General features: G+C 45.7%; 1 protein-coding gene and 1 long non-coding RNA gene across 9 annotated transcripts in view; one reads left to right on the top strand and one right to left on the bottom strand.

The window, feature by feature from the left end:
• Nucleotides 1-15009, top strand: part of LOC135911540 (uncharacterized) — a 302235-nt gene extending 287226 nt beyond the window's left edge. For all 6 annotated transcript variants that reach the window (XR_011507608.1, XR_010567385.2, XR_010567383.2 and 3 more), the window contains 2 exons: nt 13829-13966; nt 14467-15009. This is a non-coding gene — a long non-coding RNA (uncharacterized lncRNA). The remainder of the gene's footprint in view (nt 1-13828; nt 13967-14466) is intronic.
• The window catches only part of LOC135911538 (chymotrypsinogen B-like), a 799265-nt gene that overhangs the window by 580546 nt on the left and 202110 nt on the right, over nt 1-16609 (bottom strand). The gene's annotated exons all lie outside the window — the stretch shown is intronic.

Here is a 16609-nt window from a genome sequence, read left to right as displayed (position 1 = left end):
GCATCAATGTTGCCGGATTCGAGACCATCGTTATGTAAGAAAGTTCGCCTGGTCTTCCATACTATCTCCCTGTGTATTTACTATGGGTAGCGAGTAAGGTTGTCGACCTTTTATTCTGTGCACTCTATTCCAGACCATTGTCTCATCCGTGTAAGAGTTAATTTCTGATATATATTTTTGCCAACTCTCTCTTCTAGCTTGTCGGCGCGTTCTCCTTCCCTGAGATCTGACATGGTTTCAATTAAGAAGGTTTTCTGCAGTCGGAGAATCACGGAGCAACCCCCATGCTTTGTTCTGCTTTTTACGCGCGTTATGACACTCGTCGTTTCTCCACGGAACACGGCGCTTTTTAGATGATCCCTTTGATTATGGGATACGTTTGGTCGTGGCATCAATCAGAAAAAAGGTGAAGTATTCAACCGCAGCGTCCAGGCTTAGAGCAGATATGTCAGCCCAAGATATGTGAGTAATTTTTTGGAACTGTTCCCCGTCGGCTGAATCAGTTTTCCACCGAGGAAACTGTGGGGGACATTCATTCATCTTCGGTGTAGACAGAACTCTCGGGAAATGGTCGCTCCGATATGGATTTCTAATAACGTTCCATTTAAGATCAGGTAAAAGGGTGGGAGATGCAATACTGAGGTCTATAGAGAAATAGGTTTTATGTGCAGTATTATAATATGTAGGTGCTTTACTATTCAAAAGACATGCACCAGAAGAAAAGAGAAACAGTTCAATCAGTCGACCTCGCAGATCGAAATGAGAGTCACCCCATAGGTTGCTGTGTACATTTAAATCTCCTAGAACCAAATAGGGTTGGGGTAATTGATCTATTAATGTATCGAATTCATGTTTATGGAGGTGATAATGTACAGAGAGCGGATGGTAATAAGTTTGTTCAGAAGTACGACTCGAAAGGCCACTGCCTCTAGGGGCGTTTGTAGTTGTATATGTTGACACGCTATACCTTTGTCGAGTGTAATGGCTACACCGCCAGATGACGCGACGGCATCATCACGATCTTTACGAAAAAGGACATAATGACGGAGAAAGTTACTGTGTTTAGATTTAAGATGGGTTTCCTGTACACACAGCACTTTTAGAGTGAGTTCGCAGAGAAGTTCTTGAACATCATCAAGGTTTCTAAGAAGACCTCTCACATTCCATTGAATAATTTGTGTATCCATATTTAAAGAAAATTGGTGTTGTGCGTACGGAAACGGAAGTGATGCCTCAGATTACAGACCCCTTTCGAGGCCCTGTAATCGGGGTTTTGCCCTTTCTGAAGCGTTCGAGGGAGCCTCGCCACTCCTTAGGCGTTTGGTGCGCCTTGAGGACAGGTGTAGTGTCCATTGCCTCTAGTGAGGCTCTGGACACGTGCTCTTGCGAGCTAGAAGTTGCGAGAGCGAGTCCCGCCTTGGAGGGCAAGATCCCTGCGCCCACCAGCCCGGAGGTCGATGGGGCTCCCTGGGGGACTTAGCTGCGCCGCCTGTTGCCAGCGCTGGAAGGGGCCGGGGAGGTTGGGGCAGCCTCGGCTGCACCCACCTTCGGGGTCGATGGCCCCTTCTGCTCAGTTGGGGGAGCATCGCTAGCTGCAACCACCGTGGGGGCAGATGGCGTAACTGCCGACTCACTGCATGTGGGTCGGACAGCCGCCGGAGGCCGTTGTGACACTGCTCCCTGACGCGCCACTTCGGCAAAGCTTTTCTTTGGCAGGTATGCTACCCGCTTGCGTGCCTCTTTGAATGATATATTCTCTTTTACTTTGATCGTTACAAATTCTTTCCTGCTTCCAGGAGGGGCACGACTGCGAGTACGCGGCCTGCTCCCCGTCACAGTTTACACAGTGGAGAGCGTTCTCACAAGTTTCAGGGGTGTGTACATGGGCACTGCATTTCGCACATATTTGGCGGCCCCGACAGCTCTGCGAACTGAGGCCAAAAGGCTGGCATTTGAAACATCTAAGGGGATTTGGCACGTACAGCCTAACACGGAGCTTGATATACCAGGCCTCGATTGACTCGGGCAGGACACTTGAACCAAAGGTGATAAGTGCTTCGTCTGAATCTCTTTACCATCTCCCCTCATCTTAATTCTTCTGACATTGATCACATTTTGTTCGCTGAACCCCTCCAGGAGTTCTGCTTCAGTCAGCTCAAGCAAATCATCATAAGACACACCGCGGGTGATGTTCATTGTGCAGTGCGGGGTAACTTTTATGTGGATCTCCCCAAATGACACTAGTTTCGGTAGTTTTTCATTTTGTTTCAAATCGCAGAGCTCCAAGGGGAGGTCACCACTTGCCATCCTCGACACCTTATAACCTGGACCAAGAACATCAGTCAAGGACTTTGACACAAGGAATGGTGAAATGGTTCACACTGCTTTGTTTGGCTTTTCAGAGTGAACAACATGGAAGCGGGAAAAATTCTGGATTTGGTGTCCGAAAAACTGAAATAAATCTTCGGTGCGCCCTCGTTTCTCAAGGCGATCAGGAAGTTGGGGGAAAGAAGTTTACAAACAAATTCGACAACAGCGCTCACCGCCTACCTCGGAGCCCAACGAAGGGACGCGGCAGAGCTTGCGTACAAGTCTGCACGACGCCAGTCGTACGCTATAACTATAAGCAAATATGGTGTACCCAAGGTAGGATAGCCACACAAGGTTAACCCTTGCCGCCAAGGAGAAGGAAGGAAATAGAAGAGAGAAGGAGACAAGAAAGGTGGAAAGTAAGGCAAGGACGAAGGTTGTAGGAAGAGAGAGACAGGAAAAGGCGACTGCCGATTTCCTCCAAGTGGGTCAGTCTGGAGGTGCCGTCTATGTGAAGCCGAGGCCGAAGAGGTGTGTTGCCTCCGCAGCGGGGCCTTAAAGTCCAAACAGCCAGCATCTACTCAAGCCCCAGGATCCCCTTTTCCCCAGACATGGCAAAGCCGCACACAGCTACACGCGGTAGGGTCCAACCCTCGTGTTCTCGGGTACGTGGTGTCACAACACACCAAACGCCTGCTCACGCAGACGCCCCTGCGGGGATAACGTCAAACTGACAACCGTAAAAGTAAGTACGAAATTCATCGATTGTCCGAACAATGGCCAAGCATCCCTTTTTCGTTGCACGCTGATTTGACTCTGCCTTTGTTAGTGTACGGCAGGTACGTACATCAGTTAAACTTGAATTGGGCCTAGTTGATACATAATTCTGAACTTACAGCGAGAACACCTAAGACGGACCACAAAAGGAAGATACGGCACACACCGGCAGTGCACTGGCGCCGTATATGCCACAACACACACGTCAAAGCGACGCTTGTGTTAGGCGAGTACGGCACCAAGTCCGATACCACTAGCGTCCATGTGGATTTCAGTAGGTGCGCTGGGATCAAAGTGACGCAGTATTGGAGGGGGTGTGAGGAGTCCGCGAAGCATTGTAGATGGCTCATCACACTCTGGATTTCAAGTCGACAGCTTGGTGCTGCCGGCAAAAAGCTGCGTCAAGGAGGCGATAATGGCGGCGAAATTGCGAATTAAATGCTGGAAGTACAAGCACAAGCCGATGAACCTCCTTTAGAGTGCAGGGCTTAGGATAATCGGAAATCCCAGGAAGCTTACCAGGATCCGGTAAGATGCCTTCTTTCGGGACTACGTGACCTAAGATCTTTGGTTACGGGAGCAAAAATGGTATTTTTTTTTAAATTGAGTGGTCATCCTGCGGCAGTGAGACACTCGATAACTTGAAGGCGAATGATATGAGAGGAAAAATCTGCAAAAACTACTACCATAACGTCTATGTAGCACAGACAGGTCTGCCATTTGAATCATCGGAGAATATAGTACATCGTCCTTTCGAAAGCCGCTGGCGCGTCGCAAAGCCCGAAAAGTATCACATTAATTTCATATAAACCAATAGCCCTGACATAGCCGTTTTTGGGCAGTCGGATTAAGCCATGGGCACAGGCCGAGCGCAGATCCAGTGACGAGAAATATTCGGCTCCTTGAAGGCAATTCAGGGCGTCGTCAATACGCGGTAGGGGATAGACGTCCTTGCGTGTAATCTTGTTCAGTGGGCGGTAATCGGCGCCGAACCTGATCGTACCATCCTTTTTATTATTTATTTATTTATTTTATTTACATATACTGCCATCTTGCATAGCAAGATATTGCAGGAGTGAGTGCATACATATGTCAATCAGTTGAAGAATACATTTGAGTGGCAAAAAGAAAACAAACAATCGAAAAAAAACAATATCAGGAATAGCTAGTTGATTAATGAACATGATTAGGTAATAGGTTGGCAAATACATCACTTGGTAACTCGCGCAAGGACCCCTCAAGGCCATTCCAAATCACAATTGTATGCGGAAAAAAGGAAAACCTAAAACAATCAATCGTTGCATTCAAAGGAACAATGTTAAGATGATGACTTCTTCTGGTGGGCCGAGAAGAAGGGTTAGTGAAAACAATAGGTGCATTGACATAAGTTTTCCCATGAGCAATTTCATGTAGCAGAACAACACGGTCACAAGTACGTCTATGGGCCAGTGGCTTTAGTAGTAGCTTGCTAGCATGCGATGTCGGTGATAAATGGCGGTCATAACGATTATATATAAACCTTATGGCCTTTTTCTGAATAGACTCAAGCATGTCTATGTCTTTGGAATGATGTGGCGACCACACTACCGACGCGTATTCAAGTTGAGGGCTTATTAGTGATCTGTATGCCGTTAATTTACATTCTTTAGTGGCATCTCGTAAGGTTCTTTTAAGATAACCCAGTTTTCTCAAGGCCTTGTTGGTTATACAGTTAATGTGAGCATGCCATTTTAGATCAGGGGAGAAAGTAACACCAAGGTATTTAAACGTGTGGACGCTTGCAAGCTTGTGCGCTTCATTAAAATATGTAAATTGTAATGGTTGTTTTTTATTCGAAAAAGTCATTGATACGGTTTTCTTAAAATTAAGTGACATTTGCCATGTTCTGCTCCATTCGCAAAAACGGGTGAAGACTTCATTAAGCTCTAACTGATCATGATTACTACTTATACTAGAATAAAGGACGCAGTCATCAGCATATAGTCTTATTTTGACAGAAGTGCCCGCGGTTACTTCAACGACATCATTTACATAGACTACAAACAGCAAAGGACCCAAGACAGACCCCTGTGGTACACCGGATGTAACATTGACACGAGATGAGTGAACATTGCTAAATGCAACAAACTGAGTTCTTGTACTTAGGTAGTCCTGTATCCAACCTAGTAATTTATAATCATGAATTATTGCCTTGAGTTTAATGAGAAGCTTTTTATGGCACACTGTGTCAAAAGCTTTACTGTAATCAATAAAAATGGCATCAAGTTGTCCTCTAAGGTTAAGTGTGGATGCAATATCATGGGAGAATTCTAGAAGTTGTGTTACCGTGGAGAATCCGGAACGGAAGCCATGCTGAGCATGCGAAAGATTATGTTCAGATAAGTACTCAATGATATATTTATGAATAATGTGTTCCGATAGTTTACAAGATGTTGATATTAAAGAAATAGGTCTGTAGTTAGATATTTCCTGCTTATTACCGTCTTTGTGAATTGGAACAACTTTAGCACATTTCCAGAGTATTGGAACAGTGGATGATTCTACAGATTTCGAAAAAATTAGGGATAAGTACCGAGAGCTCCATTCAGAATATCGCCGTAAAAACATATCTGGAATATTATCTGGAATATTACTGGAATATTACTGGAATATTATCTGGAATATTACTATACATATCTGGAATATTACGCAACAACTCGACCGAAGAAGCCCAAGTACGGTGGGGTTCTTAAATCACGCCACGTTTCATCATATTTACCGACACGGGATCGATGAGTATGCGTAGCAGCACCGCCAAGAAATGCACTTTATCAGTCGTCCAAGGGAACAACAACAACGTCTTCTTCGTTTTCCCCGCTTCACCTGAAAACACGCGCTACTTCAGCGTCGTCCCCACTGGCGCTAACCCGCTGCATCATGGTTCTGCCAAATATAGTTGCGTCAATATCGTCGACGTGGTGACTGATAGCGTGGCGTTTGGTCGGTGATATCTGGTACGTACTCTGGCGCAGTGGAACTTGGTCACCAGTGTCAATATGGCGAACAACCGTAGACGTGCGCCCCAAGAAAGGTTGGTCGAGGTTAAAATACGCACGAAAACGTTCATGTAGTTGAGCGACTTGGCTGCACTGGGCTTGAGGGAGGGCGTTATCTCTTTCATTAAAACTCCTTTCTGGGCGAGTTGGTCCATGCTTTACTTAAAAATTGTATCATACACACATGCAACCAGAAAATAACAAGGACGATACACAAGCACGCTTGTGTCTCGTCCTTGTTACTTTGTGGTTGCATGTGTTTACGCTGTTACAATTTTCAAGTCAAGGCATCATCTATGCTGCGCAACAAGATGTCTTGGGCACGTTCGGCGGGTGCGGTGGCAGAAGACACTGCATAAAGAGGCAGTGGTGCCACATCAGAAGATGACTGGGATGGGAAAATGGCATGAAAAGTGTCGAGATGGCCGAGACATTCGCCGTGTAATAAAATTGAATAAAGTTATGTACGGCAGGCGGAACCATTTTACCCAAGCATGCAAGACGCCGCCGCCATCATGAGACGCGGTTCAGAGACGCAGAGATTTGCGGGAGCTGCGTCTAGAAGCAGACGAGGACTATTTCTTGGAAACTTTAACGCTGCCTACCATAACAACAGACAACTGGAATTCGACGGTTCACATTGAAGGCACACTGGTGACGTGCAAATGAGACTCAGGCGAAAACTGCTGCGCTATTTCGAAACGAGACATTGAGACGCTACCACATAAGCCAATAGAATCCTGCCGGCTCACGCTTACGGCATTTTTTGGACACAAAACTGCATCGCATGAAAAAGTACGTCTGTTACTTTCAGCGAACAACAAATCTCACAAAGAAATATTTTTCATTGTAGAGCAGCACGTGCCGGTAACACTGAGTGACTCAGCGGCAGAAAGTTTGGGGTCTATCAGCCGCTTGCAGAGCATTGAATACGAACATATTTACCCCCTAGCACAACCTTTTGCAGAAGTCTTCAAATCGCTCGGTCAGCTAAGGCACTTCTAGTGCAACGTGAAGCTCAATCCAGATGTCGCGGGTATCGTCGTGCCAGCTAGAAAAGCCGCGGTAGTCCTTCAAGACAAGGTGGAGGCAGAACCACAGTGCATAGAAGACCAAGGAGTAATAACACAGGTAACCGAACCTACGGAATGGTCCAGTCCCATGATCACACTAGTGAAAAAGGACAAAGTACGCAGTTGCCTGGATCCAACAGAGCTAAGCAAGTCACTGTTACGCGAAACCTGTCCTATGCCAATAATAGGGGACATAGTTCCGCGACTTTCCGAGCCTGTCTTTTTTCAACTTTAGGTACGGGATCTGAATTTAGGCAGATTAAACTGCACGAGTCAAGCTCAAAACTATGCACATTGAACACCCCGTATGGCTGCTATCGGTTTCTTCGAATGCCGTTTGGCGTCGCCTCGGCCCCAGAGATTTTCTGAGCACCAATGCACCACCTGATAGAAGAGTTACCGTGTGTAGCGGTAATCCTGGACGCCATATTGCTCTGGGGAAGGATAAAGAAGAGCATGATTACCACTTGAAACTCTTGTTGACACCGAATTTCAGACTGAATCTCAAGAAATGCGCATTCTTGCAGCCCCATGTGCGTTACCTGGGCAGCATATTCAGTGCAGAGGGCCTGCGATTAGACCCGCAACGAGTGCAAGACATACTGCAAATGCCGGCGCCCAAGAACAGTAAGAAGCTGCAAGTGTGTCTTGGTATGAATAATTTCGCGCAGTGATGCATTCAAAGCATGGCTAACGTCTCTGCCCCACTGCGAACCTTACTCCGCAAAGGCATTGCATGGGTATGGACCAAACAGCAAGAAAAAAGTTTCAGAAAGTTCAGGCTGTCCTTGGCGCAAGCACCTGTGCTATCCTACGTCAGCCCGAAAAAAAGTGTCTCCCGCTCAGTCGGCGCGAGCCAGCTGGATGTCGGTGCGCTGCTTCATCAACAAGGCCGCCCTGTCGCTTTTTCGTATCGGTCACTCACGGACGCACAACAGCGCTACGCACAAATTGAAAAAAGAAACACTCGCAATTGTGCACGGTTGCACGAAATTCTACGATTACGTTTACAGTCAGCCAGAAGTTACGGTTGAAACCGATCATCGCCTTTTGGTGTCGAGCTTCAAGAAGCAGCTGCACCAGTGCCCTCTTTGTTTGCAATGCATGAGGCTCACCTTGCAGCTCTACCCTGTCAATGTTATCTACAAACCGAGCAAGCAGTTATTTCTTGCGGATGCTTTGTTACGGTCTCCTAGCAAAGTGTGCATGGCTGAATAGACCGAACAGTTTCAAGTAAATGTGCTCCATTTCATTTCTGCTTCCAAAGCACGCATCGAAGACGTCCTTGATCCAACCCTGCTCAATCTACGAGTATATGCGGAAACAAGCTGGCCCGACGATAAACGTGATGTCCCGGAAGCCGTGCGACCCTGCTGGTGATACCGGCAGGACATACACATCCAGGATGGCCTACTGTTCTGCAGCAATAAGGTAATCGTGCCACACTCAAAGAGAGCAGCAATATTGAGCTTCCTTCACACCGCACATTCGGCAGCAGACAAAATCAAAGAACGAGAGAGACGCGTTATGTTCTGGCCCAGCATGTCCGTGGATATTGAACAGTACTGTAGAGCTCGTAAGATCTGCCAAACACATCAATCGGGAAAACCGAAGATGCCACATTTGTGTCACGAAGTGCCTAGCTTACCCTAGGAAACTGTAAGAATAGACTTGCTCTCTTACGGCAGCCGGCAGTTTGCCATAATCGTAGATTTCCATTCCTTCTTTTATGAAATACGTGAATTCCAAAACGTTACAGCAAGACAGCTGAAAACATGGTGTGCGGAGATTTTCGCTGTTCATGGACTTCCATTAAAGCTGTGCAGTGATAACAGCCCACAATTCCATAATGCGGAATTCAGTTTCTCACCACATTAGGTATCGCACACGTAACTTCGAACCCGTATAACCCGCACTCTAACGGAATGGCTAAAAGGGTTGGCCAAGGGGCTAAGAAACTACTTAATACGTGCTCGTACAGGACACACGACTTCCAGAAGGCTTTGCTTGAGTGGCGCAATGCCTCCAGGGATGCGGAGCTGAAGTCCCCTGCGCAGAGACTCATGGGACGACAGACTAGAACTCTGCTCTCAGTACCCACAACGAACCTGGTGCCAGAGACGGTGCCCTGCAGAGCCGTTCACCGCCGTCTGCAGGAAATCCGTCAGCTCCAGAAAATATACTACAACCACGGCTGCAGACAGCTGCCCACCCTATCGCAGGGAAAGGTAACAGGTAACAGGGTACGACATACTCTTCCCCAGACACGGGCACCTGCTTCCTAAGGCCAGCGGAAGCACCACGGTCAGCGATCCTCAAAACGGAAAACGGCCTCGAGATCAGGCGGACCCAAGAGCATGCACGCGACGTGGCCCGCAACCATACGATGCTCTACAGTCTTATGTCCCAAACGTCAAACCGCCTTTCCCATCGCATAGACGAAGCACACGGCAACGTCTCAAGCCCTGTCTGTACCCATTGTCTGGGAGACGTTGACATAATTGGTGAAAAAAAGAGAGATGATGTAGAAGAGCTGAGTCACGGTGACGTCACGCTCCTGCTTCCATATATGACAGCATCCCATCGGCAATAAACTTCGTTCTTCACCGACAGCCGGCCTGCTTACATCTACTACTGCTTCCTTCATAATAGGTAGCATCCCTCTCACCTTCTCCTTAATCTGTCAATTGAATACTACGCACACCTTCTATAAACTTGGTTGCAGGGCTGAATATTGCACTGGGCTGATGTGAACAATCACTTGTTTGTCGTGTTATCGAAGCCACGTTTCACTTTGCGTGCACTTTGGTATGGTACCTTTAAGATATGCAATTATCTCAAACACCCGTAACGCAACAACGATTTGTGCCCTGATTATGATACTGGCAGGTCCTCTAAAGCGTGCCAGAAACAATGTGTTTCACCCAACAAAAGTGTTTTAGGCATGGAGTGCCTCAGGTCATGCTTTCCCCCGATATCATAGTGTGCTACGTTGAAAGAAAGCAAGATAGTTAGTCAGGCTAGTGGGTAAAGTTAATGTTGAATAGACCTTAAAGCGCACCGCCACACAGAAAAAAAAGGTTACAGAAAAGCAGACAGGAAAGTGCTTCACTCGCAGTTGAACATTATTTAGCACAAATATTATACTGCTAGTTGCGCACTTTCTTGAGCCCGTACAGTAGAGCACAGATAAAGGGGACATCAACAGATCCACTCATGACAGAATGTGACTTATAGCACAAACAAAAAACACTCAGTGGAATGCTATCAAGGTAGGCGAACACTTTATCATTGTGTTGATTAACACCCGCTTAACCCACTTTTCGATTTCATATGATTCTCTGAGCTCAGGAGTTAGTTGATCTCGATGTCGGGAATGTTCTGTTTCTTGGGAAACCGGATATAGCAACCACAGTGCTTACAACAGCCAGCAAGATGCGAATACTTTGAAGCTTTTAACAAAACGTGGTGTTGTCTGAGGCATTCATTGACGCATCTTTCAGACTGTTCCAAATGAATTTTGCCGCCACAGAAGAGAACCATGTATGCTATGCCATTTACACAATCGCCAAATTTATTGCGTTTTTTCTCAGTGCAAAGCGATCATTTCTATCTTTTGCTTGCGCGCGAACTTACCGGTGAAACCATCTTGTGCGGTAAAGAACACGCGTTGACGCTAGATGTACCACGGATGCATTGTCGTTTACTACAAACAAATATTGATGTTTCACTTGCAGGAGGCAGAACAGATAGGTACGGTAAAGTGCAGTGATCATAGGTTAGTGAGGGCTGGGATTCACCTCAATTTGAAGAGGGAAAGAGCAAAATTGACCCCGAAGAAACAGGTCAACCTAGAGGCAGTAAGGGTAAAAACATAGAAATTCAGGCTGGTACTTGCGAACAAATATGCAGCCGTAGAACAGAGAGATGAAGATGACACAGGGGTAATGAATGAAACCGTAACTAGGCTGGCTTCATTGTCAGGAATTGAAGTGGGAGGCAAGGCACCAAGGCAACCAGTAGGCAAGCCCTCCCAATTAACCAAGGACGTAATAAAGAAGCGAAAAAGAATGAAAGTGCCCAACTGAAGAGATATGATAGAATTCGCGGAAGTGTGAAAGCTGATCAACAAGGCGAAAATAAGTGATGTTCGAAACTATAACGTGAGAAAGACTGAAGAAGCTGTAAAAATGGACGCAGCCTGAAATCAGTGAGAAAGAAACTTGGCAAAGGACAAACCGAGATGTACGCACTAAAAGGTAAGCAAGGTAATTATATATCATCAGCAATCTCGAGGACACAGTAAAAAAATTGAAGAATTCTATAATGACCTGTACAATACTCAGTTGAGTCACGACACCTCCATTAGAAAGAGTAATTAACAGGACAAAGAAACTCCTCCTACAACTTGCCATGAGGTCAGAAGGGTCTTGCAAGATGTAAAAATGAACAAGAGCGGCAGGAGAAGTTGGAATAACAGTCGATTTTATCAAAGTTTGTAGGTAAATGTGGTTTAGTGTTGCGAAAGTGTCTAAGGCCATGCTGCGCCATACACGAGGTGTTTTACAATACTATTTATTTGTTGGAAGGTTGTGTTGATATATTTTTTGTGTAAAATGCCAGCGTAATGTAGGACATTACGCACTTCAGGTAATGGGACTAACCAATCATCTCCTAAAATTAAAGCAGGATGTAAAGGCATGTGCAGTTGATATAGGTTGTGCAAAGGGTTTCGTCTTTGTACTTCAATATGTGTGCATGGGAGTAATATATGCATGACTGTTAGTGGTTCTTGGTATTCTTGGCATGTTGGTACGTCTTCTTTTGTAAATAAATTATTGTGTGTGAAGTGTGTGTGCCCAATGCGAAATCGGCATAGAACAACTTCAAAGAAGCGCTCCTGGTGGTTACACGCCTTCCACGCACCCTATATGGGTTCAGTGAGATGTAGCTTGTTGTCTCTACAATGGTCCCTTTCGTGTTGCCAATTTGACGGTAAAGCCTTGATATTGGTACGGATACTCTCTTTATATGGAAGAGTCGTCTTTATTAGGTCTTTGTACGTTATCGTCGATGCACATCGATGCACGTCGAGCTGCTTCGTTACCCAGCATCCCAACATGAATTGTTACCCAGCAGAAACGAATTGGGGCCAGATCCCACTACGGTTCCGGACGAGAACCAGTTTCTTTCGCCTCCTCTCATTGGTCGACAGTCGTCACGTCCGGCGTGACGAAAAAATTCCGGAGCCCACTGCGCGGTCTTCGTCTACGTCACGGGGCGTGGCCATGGCGCCGAAAGGAACCGTTTCGCTTGCCGGCCCAAGAACTACGGGCGCGACTGTTTTCACAACAAATCCGTGCAGGGGCGGAGCCTCGCCTCGATGACGTATAACCGTTTTCTTTTTTTCCCCATCTATTTGGCGGCGCGGTCGGTGTGCGGAGCTTCAGTGGAGTGCTATGTCGGCGCGCGTACCATAGTCGCGGCGCGCGTTTTGTTTCGCTAGTGAATGCGCGGAATGCAACGATGAGCGAGCCTCTCTCCCATGGCTACCTGAAGTCAGACGATAAGCGTTTTGAGAAGTCCTTGGCTGCCGTCAACGAGAGGTATGCTGTGCGGACATCAGGAGACCTGAACAAGCTGTCTAAATGTAAGGATGTATCGACTGCTTAATGTTTCGCCCTGCGTGTAGATTTAACATCGTAAAATGCAGTAGTAATTTCAACCAGGGACTCAACCTGGCAGAACGACTTGTTTTCAGTTGCGGTTAGTGCGCAACACTAGAAAATTGATTCATCTTGATTCCCGTTTCTCACGATGGGGTTATATAGTGTTCTGGTTAACGGTTAAGAGTTACCCAAACCAATTTAATTCGGTTTGAGTGGAGTATTGTTCTGGTTACCGCGACATGACCTGATCTTCAGAAATTCCAATAAACGTAAAATTTACAACTGTTGTTTCTCGGTTTTCAGTCATGATTACAACCGCGCACGCAAGGTAACCACGAATACAAAAAATGAAAGGTCTGCCCCTGTGCTCTTTTCACATTTGACTTGAATTCAAGACAGAGCTGCGGTTGGGCGTTTGTTTTGTATGCATCTGCGCTTTTTTTTAATACTGAGAAAGCAATCTTGCGCAACACGGGACACGAATTTCGTTGGGGCTGTACTATGTGGCTAGAACGGCCACCATAGCTGTACTCCATGTCGTGACACGGCCGTCTGTGCCATCCGTGGTCCTGCTACAAGGCATAGGCCTGATATTGAACTCTGTATACGAGAAGCTGAATCGTCAGCGTCGAGCTTTTTTGTCGTGTTATATTAAAATCCCAAGGCCCAACCAAAGTGTAACATGTTGGTTTTTTGGCGCTGCTTGCAAGTTGTTACTTAAGACCACACAAAAAAGTCTCGGTAATTAATAATATTAATTATTATTATTATGACTAAGGAGAGCCAGCATTTCTAGCCAGAGGCATGCAGAGCTTAAGGAGAGCCAGCATTTCTAGCCAGAGGCATGCAGAGCTTAAGGTTTATTTGCTGCCCATAAACAAAAACTAAAGCCAGATTCGATATTGCCTCTGCCATGCATAAAACAAGGCGCCGTCATTAAATCGTCTTTATTGTTTATTTTCAGCCAATGTCGTCTTCTCCACAATCCACTACGGATGTCAAATCTCCCTGGGGAATGTGCCATTTCGAGTTGTGAAGGAAACAGTCAGTCTGCAAGTTCAGAATGGAATACTACAACAAGTCTCAGGGAGAAAAAGACCAGGTATGTTACATGGATGCGCTTGCAGACACTTCACTCTCATGCAGATATCCAGCAGCCTTCCAGCTCAGATTGTGTGCAAGTAGTGTAGAGAGGATACTTCACGACAGCTGTTTTTAACTTATTTTCCCTTATACAATGCCCCTTTCAGGGCCCTCAGGTTGTTCCTAGTAAATGAATAGATTTAGGAAAAGACCATTATGGCTGTGTACCAGGCACATAACCAATGGTTGGAGTGGCCTAGTCCCCCAAGAAATCTTCAGTTTTGCTGGGTCGTGCTTTACCACCTCTCCCACCTGTGGCGTTTTCCCCTACACCGCCCCCCCTCATTCAGTACTTGCGAGCCAAACAAAATCCTGGCTACATGCCTGGTGTGCACTATGTAAGCATGTCACTGTTGTTGTTTGTACTTACCAAAGCCGCATGATGTTACAGTTGACCTGTGTGTCTTTTAACATGCATGTAAAAACACCAAAAATAAATATACTTTATATAATTTGCAGGATTCAAGCACCACTGACCACTGACTGGCCGAAGGAGGTGTACGAGAAAACGTGAATGAACCTCCAAGGCGCAAAAAAGAGGGTTCATGAGACTTTCCCCCTTTCCGTAGAACGGCTATGTAGTACGCACCATACTAACTACTGATGCACCATACATCAGGTCTCATGTTTTCGTGACATGATGGGCAAAAACTAGACAGCTCAACATTGATTGCTTCGAGTTCCACGATACTAATGTACATGTTGAGACTAATTGAAAAATACTAGCTGATAAATGCTAAGTTTAGATGATTGCCTATTTTCTTGTGCATTCCTGTTCCTTATGCATCCCCTTTTTATATACCCATTCCCATAGGGCGCCATTGAAAAAAGTTTTAAGTCTGGATAATGAAACAGCTCCCTCAAGTCACTAGTATCAGTATGTATACCTAAAACATTTCACTGAAAGGGTAGTTCTCATAATTGCCCTCAAAAATGGCCAGTTTGCCCAGCCTCTAATTCAAGTTACAACTGTTGAAGTACTCTTGGTGAAATTTCTCTAGTGTGTAGGTAACCATGCTTCACATTTTCAAAATAAACTCTTGGTACACATTAGGCATTCTCTCAAATGTGCTTTATTCACAGTCGATGCATATTACAAGCACACTACTGAACTTTTCTTGAAGTAACCACCAGACAAAAATGTAATAACATGTTTTCATATGCAATAGCTGCTATATTAAAATGTTAAAAGGAAAGTATAAAAACAAGCACTTTCATGGAAGTACAGAAGGGATGCAACTTTACAAACAGTTTTATACAGATACATTGAAAGCACAAGCCTAAAAACATAGTTTTATAGAATCAATGAATTGAGTCACCGACACGAAACATTAAGGCAGTATTTCTACACATACACAGCCGTTGCCAATGTTGCAATTATATGACTATAAGGGAGTCTAGTATAAAACATAGCATGTTAATCTTAAAAGCTCCAAACATTCTAAAACATATTTACACATATTTAAAACACTCTGCTTAAGCTCAAGATATGCATGGTAAAAATTGAGTTTTGTAAAGTACGCAATTCCTTTAAAAAATGAAAAAAAAAACACTGAGTGGCAATCTCAAACGTTTTCCCCTGACCCTTTCCTAGCAGCCCGAGCCAAAGCTCCTGTGAAGAATCAACGAATCAATGGCAGAGTCACAGCACACTATAGGCGCCTTCTCTTTGGAAGACGCTTCAGAGACGAGCATCCCTTTGTCGGTGAGCCCCGAATGTGAAGGCTCTGTGGCACAGATCCAGCCAACTTACGGAAGGTGACTTGCAATAAGCCCCTAGCCTCCGACAGTGTTTGAACGTCGTGGCAGCAGTAAAGGAGGGAACTGCACTTTTCAAGTTCCTCGGTTATACATTTGCGCAACTCCGAGACTGAGGGGACTGCTGTCCCAGGAACCATAGCAACCACAGGCTGTAACGGCACTTGACAAACGCTTAGCTCTTTGGCAAAGGGAATGTCCGGCTCTGATACTGCTGTACCAAGAGCCTGTGAAGACACTTCAGAAGGGCTGGGCTCATTGACAAGGGGAATCTCAGAACCTGGTTCTGATTCTAGACAGTTTCCAAGTGTAATTGGCGGTCGACTGAGGTAACTCTGTGGAAGAGAGGAAAAGCACCACCTGTCGCTGTACTTAAAAACAACACAAAAGTGTTTGCATGGGTACTTGTGCTTTCTAAAGTCGAGGCAGGTACACGATGGCTTGGTGAAGTCGACTTTATACACATCATCATCACTTCTTTCAGAATGAACCGAGAACATGCCTTCAGTGGGCAGCTCTTTCATGTCTGTGTGGCTGTATTCCTCTGCGTTAACGAGCCGTCTCAGCATATGTTTCACAAACCCGTGAGGCCGGTTGTGCAGGTATGCAGGAATATTTTCGCTGTACTGTCTGTACACTGATGACTGCCTCCTTACTGCCTCATGGAATTTCACTTCTTTGTCGGGAAGGTAGCCATGGACGACAGGTGTGATTAGGGATGTTAACGACCGTTTCCCACTGGCACTTTTCACATACTGCGCCTTCAACACCCTGTTTTGGGCCTCAATGCCGTTATTTGTTGTCAAGACAACATCAAACTCCAGCCTGTAAGACATGACGCACA

Source organism: Dermacentor albipictus, chromosome 7 (genome assembly GCF_038994185.2).
Source record: "Dermacentor albipictus isolate Rhodes 1998 colony chromosome 7, USDA_Dalb.pri_finalv2, whole genome shotgun sequence".
Lineage (NCBI taxonomy): Eukaryota > Metazoa > Arthropoda > Arachnida > Ixodida > Ixodidae > Dermacentor > Dermacentor albipictus.
This window is presented reverse-complemented; position numbering and strand designations above follow the sequence as displayed.